Raw genomic sequence first — 11,244 nt, forward strand, 5'->3', positions numbered from 1 at the left:
GACGCAACGGCGGTGGCGGCGGTGGAGGTGGTGGCGGTGGAAGAGGTACGGTGTGGAAATCCTCGACCGTACGCTGGTGTTTCCATGTAGACTCTCGATCCGTTGTTAGATCGGGCCGCAGGTAGAAACGGTTGCGAGTGTATATTCTACCATCCGCTGCCTTAACGCCATAGGAACGAGGGTTGGCGCCAGTATTGACTATGACGCCGCGTTGCCATTTTTCGTTCAATTTGTGGCGAAACCAGACGCGCTCGTTGGCCTTTAGCTCTACGAGTTGTTTTGTATGGGCGTTGTTATACTTCTTCTGGCGGGTTTGACGTGTGACCAGTGCATTCGCCGCGTCTGAGACGTCATATGAAGGCAAGAGCCTGTCGGAATGACTAGGTAAGAAGGAACGAAGGCGCCGACCCATCAAAAGTTCCGCTGGGGATTTTAACCCTGATGTGGGTGTGATGCGATAATCCAGTAGGACGGAATGCAGATCTTTTCCATCTTCGAAGGCCTTGAGCAGGCTATGTTTGAGGGTTTGAACCGACCTCTCAACTTGACCGTTCGATCGCGGATACAAGGGTGACGACATGTTGTGATAGATGTTCCATTCCTTATGAAAGGCGGCCATAGCAGATGAAGTGAAAGGCGGACCTTGATCACTTACTACTTCTTCAGGGATTCCATGTCTAGCATAGATAGTTTTCATGGCCATGATTGTTGCTTTGGCGGTTTCCCCATGCGTGAGTTGTACTTCAACGTACTTAGAGAAATAGTCCACCATTAGAAGATACTTCTGACCCTGAAGTTCGAAAAAATCGCAGGCTACCTTCTGCCATGGGCGGGTAGGTAGGTCCCTATCGAGCAAAGGTTCATGGGCGTTAGCCCTTTGCGATTCTTGACAAATTGTGCAACGCTCGACATATTTGTCGATTTGGGCGTTCATTTCAGGCCAATAAAAGTATTCCCGCGCCTTTGTTTTCATTGCGGTGATTCCTCTGTGAGCAGTGTGAAGTTTGCTCAGTACTTCAAGCTGGGCTGCCTTGGGTATGACGAGTCTGTGGCCCCTGCAGATCAATCCATCAGCCGTTTCATGCAGTTCTTCACGACAGTGCCAAAACGATTGAGCATCTGCGTCTGAGAGTTTTTTGCTAGCCGGCCAACCATTGCGGATGTGATGCGTCACCGCTTGGAGGTGCGGATCGTTTTCCGTCTGGTGGTGTAACTTGTGCCAATAGCCATTTGATGCCTCAGCTATGACACAAACCTGGATTGGTTGTACCTCCACATCCAGCTCTTTAAAGGTAAGATCAGTGCGAGGTGCCCTGGATAAGGCATCTGCAATTAGAAGTTCTTTTCCGGGAACAAACTCCAGGTGGAAGTCATATCTGGTCAAGCGCAGTAGCATGCGTTGCAAGCGAGGAGTGATTTTTTGGTATGGTTTGGCGCTGAGGCCTAACAAAGGCTTATGATCGGTCTGGACAGTGACGCGACGGCCGTATGTGTAGTTATGGAAATGTTCCAGGCCAAAGATAACGGCGAGTAGCTCTTTCTCTATTTGAGCGTATTTTTGTTGAGTATCTGTTAGCGAAGCTGAGCCATAGGCTACTGGGCCGTTTTCTTGAAGTAAGACAGCACCGAGGCCATTCTTACAAGCATCTACCGAGACGGTGACTGGTTTTTCATTGTCGAAGAATTTCAGACAAGGGCTTTGTATTAAAGTCTCCTTGATTTTGTCGAAGTCTTGTTGTGTATTGGCATCCCAGAGCCACGCCGTGTCATTCCTCATGAGCAGGCGAAGGGAGGATGTGAGATCAGAGAGATTCGGTGTAAACTTTGCCTGATACGTGATCATACCCAGGAACCGGTGCAAGTCGTCCTTGCTCTGCGGTTGGGGATATTGTTTAATAGCTTCAATTTTACCCGGATCCGGTTTAATGCCGTTCTCTGTTAGTAGATGTCCCAAGTACTTGATGCTGGTTTGAGCTAACTGCACCTTGGTTGGATTGAATTTCAGATTTTCTATCCTGGCTATCTCAAGCGTTTTACGAAGTAACGCGCAGTGTTCTGGTAATGTTTTCGTACCTATGGCGGTATCATCGAAATAGGGGTTGATGCGAGAGTCATTTTCGAAAAGGTCGTCCATTGCGCGTTGGAATTCCTCAGGCGCGTTATTTAAACCAAAAGGCAATACGAGATACCGAAATCTTCCCCAGGGTGTGGTAAACGTCGTGAGATAGGACGAAGGCTCATCGAGAGGAAGTTGCCAAAAGCCATCTTTGGCATCAAGGACGGTAAAGTACTTTGATCCTTGCAAATTGGCGAATATTCTGTCCGCTGTAGGGATCGGATAGTGTGGACGTAGTATTGCTTGATTGAGTGGTCTTGGATCAAGGCAAATCCTTAGTTTCTTTGGGGTATCGGATATAGCCATGTTACTGACCCATTCTGTGGGTTCTGTGACTTTAGTGATAATACCAAGATCCTCCATGCGCTTAAGCTCGGTTTGTACTCGAGGATGTAACGCTAATGGTATTTGGAACGGCGCCGATACATGTGGTACGGCCCCTTCCTTTAATTGGATCTTAACCTCCCTCTTGAGTCTTCCTAAGCCCTCAAATACATCCGGAAAGTCACCGATGACATCTTCTGGTGTTTCAGGGGTAGATGGCGCTTCCACAGTATGTACTGTACGGGACGGTTTAGATTTTGGGTCAACGAGATTATCAGGAGGCGGTTTTAGGCGATAGGTGCGTGAGACCAATCCTAACTGAGTACACGCTGGCAGTCCAAGAATTGCGCTAGTGTGTAAGCTAGTGACGTAAAATTCAAAGGCCTTTTGTTGCCCCGTGATATCGGACGAGCAGGTCATGGTACAAACGCCGGTAATGGGAATTTGCTCCCCATTGTAGTTTAAAACTGCTGTTTTAGCTGACGTAAGTGTTGGTGGGTTAGTCCATGTAGCAAGTTCGTCCTGGGGGATGACATTTACATGTGCCCCTGTATCCAGTTTGACTGTGACAACTTCGTCGTTGACATATATAGTTTCAGACCACTCTACTTCCTCATCTTCGTTTGTGAGGTTACCGACAGTGGGTTGTACCGTTAGAGCTCCTAAGTAAATAGGTGGTTCCTCAGTGGTGGATTCCAAAACATGAACTCTTCTATTTGTGCTCTTTGAACGGTGGTGTCCTCCTATATTCTTTGGTTTAGGATTTTCGACACGCCTTGTATGACATTGTGATGCCCAGTGATTTTTAAAGTTACACTTGGTGCACACAGTTCCAAAAGCTGGACACCGATTGCGAGGGTGTTGTCTTCCACAAGAGCGACAGTCGGCCTTCACATTTGGCTGGTGGGAGCTGCCCTGTGAGTGACTTTGACCTTGTTGTGGACGAGACGTTTGAGTTCTGGTACCTTTATGGGAGATAGCATGAACTTCTTTACGGCTTTCGTTCATGGCCTCTGACTGGGCCTTAGATTGTTCCGCTGCTTTGCATTCGGATACAACTTCTTGTAAGGTTTTAGCACAGCGGCTCGTCTCTCGTAGCAAACGCTCCTGGAGAGGCTTGTCCTGTAGGCCTTGGATGATCTTATCTCTCAACATGCGATCCGTTTTATTCTCATAATTACAGTCTTTAACAGCCTGTGTCAATCTTGAATAAAAGTCTTGAAAGCGCTCACCTTGACGCTGTGTAATTTCCAGAAAGAGGAACGCGGCATAAATTTCGTTTTGGTAATCTCCAAATTGACTATCGAATTCATCAAGGATTTGTTTAAGTGAAACTGCTGTCGCTGGCGCCAGTGGTTGTAAGGAGAACATTCTGTATTGTTTCTTCAATTCCTCACCACAAATATGTCGAAAGAGCGCAGTTTTCGTACCTTCAGATTCATTGTCATATTTCAACGCCGCTATGTAATCTTCGAAATCCTGTCTCCAATGGCGCCAAGCCTCGGGCGGGTTCGCCCCGGCCTCAAAGGGCTGTATGGACGGGAGATTCGCGGCCATATTTGGTACGCTTACCGCCGGGCAAGAAATGCAAAAAGAGAACGAAGATACTGACAGACGAGAAACAATTATGCGTGGAGAGTCGTGCGGACTTCTGGCACCATGTTATATTTTAGTTTGGCTTATAATTGGTTAATATAAACAACTAATTAAATGATTATTAACGAGAGAAGAGTAACAACGACTTCATAGCTCGGGTGCCATATTTGATCTGCTTTATTGATTTCCTCCTACGTTAGGCCTAATGCACTAGCGGCACCTAGCGAGGAGGATATGAACTATCATAAGGATATGAACTATCATACATATACATAACACCAGGGACCTTTAGATCTTCAGTCTAACGCTCTCCCAACTGAGCTATTTCGGCTCATGTTCAAGCCGTTATGGAAATTTTCCTGTAGCACATAGTTTACTTTAAGATACACGACCCAAAAAGCTCTCATGTTGCCGAAACCCGGGATAGAACCAGGGACCTTTAGATCTTCAGTCTAACGCTCTCCCAACTGAGCAGTTTCGGCTCATGTGCAAACAGCTGGGGAATTTTTCCTGTAGCACATAGTTTGCTTTAAGATACACGACCCAAGAAGCTCTCATTGTAGAATAATGAACTGAACTGAACTGACCTACCCTAGATATTGTATATAAGGAAATCCTCTCCCCTTAATCAGTTAGTGATTACCTGGACGCGTACCGCGCTAGTACATGTATGTTTTTATACGGACTAAATAAAACGAACTTAATTAAGTGAACTTAACTCGTGATTATTAATACAGTAATAACACAACATGGTGTCAGAAATCGGTACGAAACTACGAAGAGAATTTTAAATCCGCGTAAAACTTTTCGCGCAGTGCGGCTTTCACCACGGTCCAAGGCTTAACTACAATCACTCATGGCAGTCCCATCAACCGCGTTTCACGTGTCTCCACCAGATTCTTTCAACTTTGCAAGTCCTAATGAATGGCCATTATGGAAACGTCGTTTCGACCGCTTTCGCCGAGCATCAGGCCTCAGTACGAAAAGCGAGGAAGAACAAGTAAATGCCCTAATCTACCTGATGGGTGAAAAGGCAGACGACATATTCGATTCATTCGGCCTAACTGCAGCAGAAGGAAAAGTCTTCGCCACAGTGTTAGCCAAGTTCGAGGGTCATTTTATCATTCGCCGGAATGTTATATACGACCGAGCAAAGTTTAATACAAGAGTACAACATGAAGGTGAAACAGCAGACGAATTCATTACGGCTGTCTATGCTTTAGCCGAGCATTGTAATTATGGAGGACTGAAGGACGAGCTAATAAGAGACCGGATAGTGGTCGGCATTCGTCATAAAGCGCTATCAGAACGACTCCAAGACGACGAGAATCTCACCTTGGAACAAGCGATACAAAGGGTACGAAGTTTAGAAGATCGGCAACGGGAACAGCTTGATCTCCATGGTCCCACAAAATCCAAAAACATCGATCGTATCAAGAGTCAAAATTGTCAGAAGACAATGCCTATTCGCCACCAGCGGCGACAGGAAAGAGCCAGAGAATTTTCATTGGGTAAATCCTATCACCAGAAAGAATCCTGTAACAAAAAGGAAGGACGCACCAACGGATGTCAACGTTGCGGAGCTTCACAAAGGCATGAGCGACACAAGTGTCCAGCTAAAAGCGCCAAGTGCTACGTATGTAACCATACAGGCCATTATGCGAAATTGTGTCACAATAAGAACGTACACGAAGTAGCCAAAGCAGATATGGAAGCAGTATTTCTGGGAGCAGTAGCATCAAGCACCAACTCGCCAACAAGAAACGAGAGAATTGATTCATTGGCTGACAACTTTACACGCAAATGGATAGTGGAAATACAAGTTAACAAGAAACCAATCCAATTTAAAGTGGATACAGGAGCCGATGTCAGCGCCATATCACTAGAAACCTACAAAACAACACTGAGCGACAACAAGCTACTTCCTTCTGATAAACGGTTGCTTGGACCAGGGAAAACGAGACTTCAAACGGAAGGCCGAATAAAAACTACTTTGCGTTATAAAAATCGAGAAATCAACGACTACTTATACGTCATTCGAGATTTGCAAATACCACTCCTGGGACTGGCAGCATGTGAAGACCTAAAACTAGTGACCAAGCTAGCGGAAATTGGAACCGAAAACCAAGGATGTTCCACAGTTGATCCAGCCCAGGAATATCCGGCACTTTTCAATGGTCTGGGCAAGCTGAAGATACCATACAAAATCCAGCTCGAACCGGATGCAAAACCGTTTGCATTATCGGTACCGCGCAGGGTCCCGATTGCGTTGATGGAAGAGACCAAGGCGGAACTAGATCGTATGGTGGAAAAAGGAGTCGTATCTAAAGTTGATGAACCAACAGCTTGGTGTGCGCCCATGGTCATCGTATTGAAGCCACAAGTTTCTATCAACCAGGACGAGTCGGCAAATAAACCCCGTCTACGTATATGCGTGGATTTCACCCGTCTAAATAATTACGTCCAAAGGGAACGTTTTCAAATGCCAGCGGTAGATCACGTCCTCGGTCAGATGGCCAATGCGAAAGTATTCTCGAAGTTAGACGCTAACAGTGGCTACTGGCAGGTGCCACTGGACAAGGAATCAGCACTACTCACAACTTTCATAACGCCATTCGGACGTTACTTTTTTCACCGACTGCCATTTGGACTCAGCTCAGCATCAGAACACTTTCAACGCCAAATTAGTACCATACTGGAAGGAATCCCAGGACAAATAAATCTTCAAGACGACGTCTTAATCTACGGTAAAGATCAAGAAGAGCATGATATCAATCTTCGACAAACCCTCCATCGTTTACAAGATGCTGGAGTAACTCTGAATAAGGACAAATGCAAATTTTCGGTATCAAGAGTGAAGTTTGTAGGACACATCATCGATTCAAGAGGCATTAGTCCCGATGACGGAAAAGTCAAGGCCGTTACAGAAATGTAGAAACCTAAAGATGTCAGCGAATTAAGAAGATTTCTGGGAATGACAAACTATCTGGCGAAGTTTATCCCCAACATGTCCGTCGTAAGCCAGCCACTAATCTCCTTACTCAGCGCCAAGAACGCATGGAATTGGTCTGCACCACAAGACATGGCTTTTAATGAAGTCAAACGCATTCTGTCAACCAAACCGGTATTGGCGATATTCGACCCACGGAAGAGAACCATCATATCAGCAGATGCATCTTCATTTGGAATCGGAGCTGTGCTTAGACAAGAGCAACCGGATAAGACCTTACGAGTAATAGCCTACGCATCAAAAACCCTTAGTAGTGCAGAACAACGCTATGCTCAAATTGAAAAGGAAGCCTTAGCCATGACATGGGCTTGTGAGCGTTTCAAGGATTATGTAATGGGTATCAAAATCGACATAGAAACTGATCACAAGCCTCTCATCGCAATCATGCAGACAAAATCCCTGGATGACTTATCTCCTCGTCTTCAACGTCTCCGAATACGGATGATGCGCTATAATTACCGTGTCCTGTACATACCTGGAAAAGAGTTGATTCCTGCGGATACGCTGTCAAGAAGCCCATTACAAGAAGTTGGGAATAGCGAGCTTGAAGATGAAGTGGCCGCCCATGTACAATTGGTGACAGCTTGCATACCAGCATCGGATACACGATTAGCCGCAATATGGGAAGAGCAGAAGCGAGACGCCACTTGTCAGAAACTTCATTTCTATACGAATGGAAGTTGGCCGAACAATAAGAACTTGCCCCATAACCTTGTCAAGTACTATTCCTTTCGAGATGAAATAACGATACAAGAAGGCATGCTCATGAAGGGATCAAGGATTATCATTCCACGGGCTCTTCAAGAAGACATTCTCGAAAGAATACATGATGGACATCAAGGCATAGTTAAATGCAGAGCGAGGGCAAAGACATCAGTATGGTGGCCTGGAATTTCGAAAGACATAGAACGAAAAGTCAAAAACTGCTCAGCGTGCATTCGAGAGACTACCAATCGCCGTGAACCCCTGTTACCAAGCGAATTTCCCGATAGACCATGGCAAACTGTGGCGATGGATCTATTCTACTTGCACGGAAAATGGTACCTCCTGGTCACAGATCTATATTCAAGATACTTTGAGATCCGCCAACTACAAGATATGCGTTCCAAAGCAGTAATCAATCACGTAAAGGCAATCTTCGCGACGCATGGAATTCCCAGCACAGTCAAAAGCGACAATGGACCTCAATTCAAGAAAGCGATTACTTCCGAATTTCATCAATTTGCTAAAGAATACGGCTTCGTACATGTAACTTCAAGCCCCATGTTCGCCCAAAGTAATGGCTTTGTTGAAGCGGCGGTGAAAATCGTCAAACAAACATTGAAGAAAAGTTCAGACCCACATCTGGCGCTACTATCATATCGCACAATACCCCTTGCCAATGGATATACGCCAGCCCAGCTACTCATGGGAAGAAACTTACGGTCCACACTGCCTATCTCGGAGAAAGAATTAAATCCAGCTATCCCTCCCGTGGAAGTGCTAAGACAACGAGAAGAACATCGTCGGCGGAAACAAAAAGAACATTACGACAAGGTTCATCGTGTTAAAACTCTACCTCCTCTTCAAAAAGAAGACAAAGTATGGATAACAGACCTTAGGGTTGAGGCAACTGTTAAGGATCTCGCTACAGAACCAAGATCGTACATACTGAACACTTCTAATGGAACCGTCAGAAGGAATAGATATCATCTAATACCTATGCCATCACAGCCGGCAGAACTGATCGACACTAACGGGACAAGCGAAAAGACCAGTAACTATGTTACGAAGATTCCAGCCCAGGCGACGTCAGAAATGATACCGGAGATTCCAGCCCAGGCGACGTCAGAAACGATACCGGAGATTCCAGCTCAGGCGACGTCACTAACGATACCAGAGACCCCAGCTCAGACGACGTCAGAAACGATATCAGAGGTTCCAGTTCAGGCGACATTGGAGATGGATCGGAACACATCAACCGGGTCAAACCAAACAAAGAAGAATAATAGTAAAGAACCCATGACTGCGCCCATGACTAAACGACTTAGTGATCGGGTAGTAGAATGGACGGCGACCAACGACGGTATCGCGAGACCTGCGTCAAATATTCAAGATACGGTGGTACGAACTAAAAGTGGTCGAATAAGCAAACCCCGAACTAAATTAAACTTGTAGAAGTATCTTAGGCTAATTGTATAATTGTAAATATGGATGTATACTTAGGGAAAGGATGTAGAATAATGAACTGAACTGAACTGACCTACCCTAGATATTGTATATAAGGAAATCCTCTCCCCTTAATCAGTTAGTGATTACCTGGACGCGTACCGCGCTAGTACATGTATGTTTTTATACGGACTAAATAAAACGAACTTAATTAAATGAACTTAACTCGTGATTATTAATACAGTAATAACACAACACTCATGTTGCCGAAACCCGGAATAGAACCAGGGACCTTTAAATCTCCAGTCTAACGCTCTCCCATCTGAGCTATATCGGCTCTAATGCAAGCACCTAGGGAAACCTTCCTGAAGAAAATAGTTTACTTTAATGTACACGACCCTAAAAGCTTTCGTGTTGCCGACACCCCGGATCGAACCAGGGACCTTTAGATCTTCAGTCTAAGGCTCTCCCAACTGAGCTATTTCGTTTCTTGTTCAAACAGCTAGGGAATTTTTTCCGAAGCAAATAATTTACTTTAAAATACACGACCTAAAAAGCTTTCATGTCGCCGAAACCCGGGATCGAACCAGAGACCTTTAGTCTAACGCTCTCCCAACTGAGCTACTTCAGCTCATATTCAAGCAGCTAGGAAAACCTTCCTGAAGCAAATAGTTCACTTTAATGTACACGACCCAAGAAGCTTTCGTGTTGCCGAAACCTGGTATCGAAACAGGAACCTTTAGATCTTCAGGCTAACGCTCTCCCAACTGAGCTATTTCGGCTCTATTTCATGCAGCCAGGGAAACTTTCCCGAAGCAAATTGTTTACTTTAATGTACACGACTCAAAAAGCTTTCATGTCGCCGAAACCCGGGATCGAACCAGGGACCTTTAGATCTTCAGTGTAACGCTCTCCCAACTGAGCTATTTTGCCTCTATTTCATGCAACCAGGGAAGCTTTCCTGTAGTAAATAGTTTACTTTAATGTACACGACCGAAAAATCTTTCGTGTTGCCGCAACCCGGGATCGAACCAGGGACCTTTAGATCTTCAGTCTAACGCTCTCCCAACTGAGCAATTTCGGCTCTTTTTCTTGCAATCAGGGAAACTTTCCTGAAGCAAATAGTTTACTTTAATGTACATGACCCAAAAAGCTTTCGTGTTGCCGACACGCGGGATCGAACCAGGGACCTTTAGATCTTCAGTCTAAGGCTCTCCCAACTGAGCTATTTCGTTTCTTGTTCAAACAGCTAGGGAATTTGTCCCGAAGCAAATAATTTACTTTAAAATACACGACCTAAAAAGCTTTCATGTCGCCGAAACCCGGGATCGAACCAGAGACCTTTAGTCTAACGCTCTCCCAACTGAGCTACTTCAGCTCATATTCAAGCAGCTAGGGAAACTTTCCTGAAGCAAATAGTTTACTTTAATGTACACGACCCACGAAGCTTTCGTGTTGCCGAAACCTGGTATCGAAACAGGAACCTTTCGATCTTCAGGCTAACGCTCTCCCAACTGAGCTATTTCGGCTCTATTTCGTGCAGCCAGGGAAACTTTCCCGAAGCAAATTGTTTACTTTAATGTACACGACTCAAAAAGCTTTCATGTCGCCGAAACCCGGGATCGAACCAGGGACCTTTAGATCTTCAGTGTAACGCTCTCCCAACTGAGCTATTTTGCCTCTATTTCATGCAACCAGGGAAGCTTTCCTGTAGTAAATAGTTTACTTTAATGTACACGACCGAAAAAGCTTTCGTGCTGCCGAAACCCGGGATCGAACCAGGGACCTTTAGATCTTCAGTCTAACGCTCTCCCAACTGAGCACTTTCGGCTCTTTTTCTTGCAATCAGGGAAACTTTCCTGAAGCAAATAGTTTACTTTAATGTACATGACCCAAAAACCTTTCGTGTTGCCGAAACCCGGGATCGAACGAGGGACCTGGCGGTAACGACGCGTTGCGCTTCGCCTTTCGTGGCTTTCAGGCTAATTCTTTTTTAAAGGTAAATATTATTTATGTCATGTACTTTTAATTTAAGAGACACTGTATCGCC

General features: G+C 45.3%; 1 non-coding gene across 1 annotated transcript; it reads right to left on the minus strand.

The window, feature by feature from the left end:
- Positions 1–9,458: 9,458 nt before the first annotated feature.
- On the minus strand, positions 9,459–9,531 carry TRNAS-GGA (transfer RNA serine (anticodon GGA)). Its single transcript has one exon. It is a non-coding gene; the product is annotated as a tRNA-Ser (tRNA).
- Between the last annotated feature and the right edge of the window lie 1,713 nt (positions 9,532–11,244).

The sequence above is a fragment of the Phalangium opilio genome, unplaced genomic scaffold (assembly GCF_054372755.1).
Source record: "Phalangium opilio isolate 3A_F unplaced genomic scaffold, DU_Popi_V2 ptg000075l_1, whole genome shotgun sequence".
Classification (NCBI taxonomy): Eukaryota; Metazoa; Arthropoda; class Arachnida; order Opiliones; family Phalangiidae; genus Phalangium; species Phalangium opilio.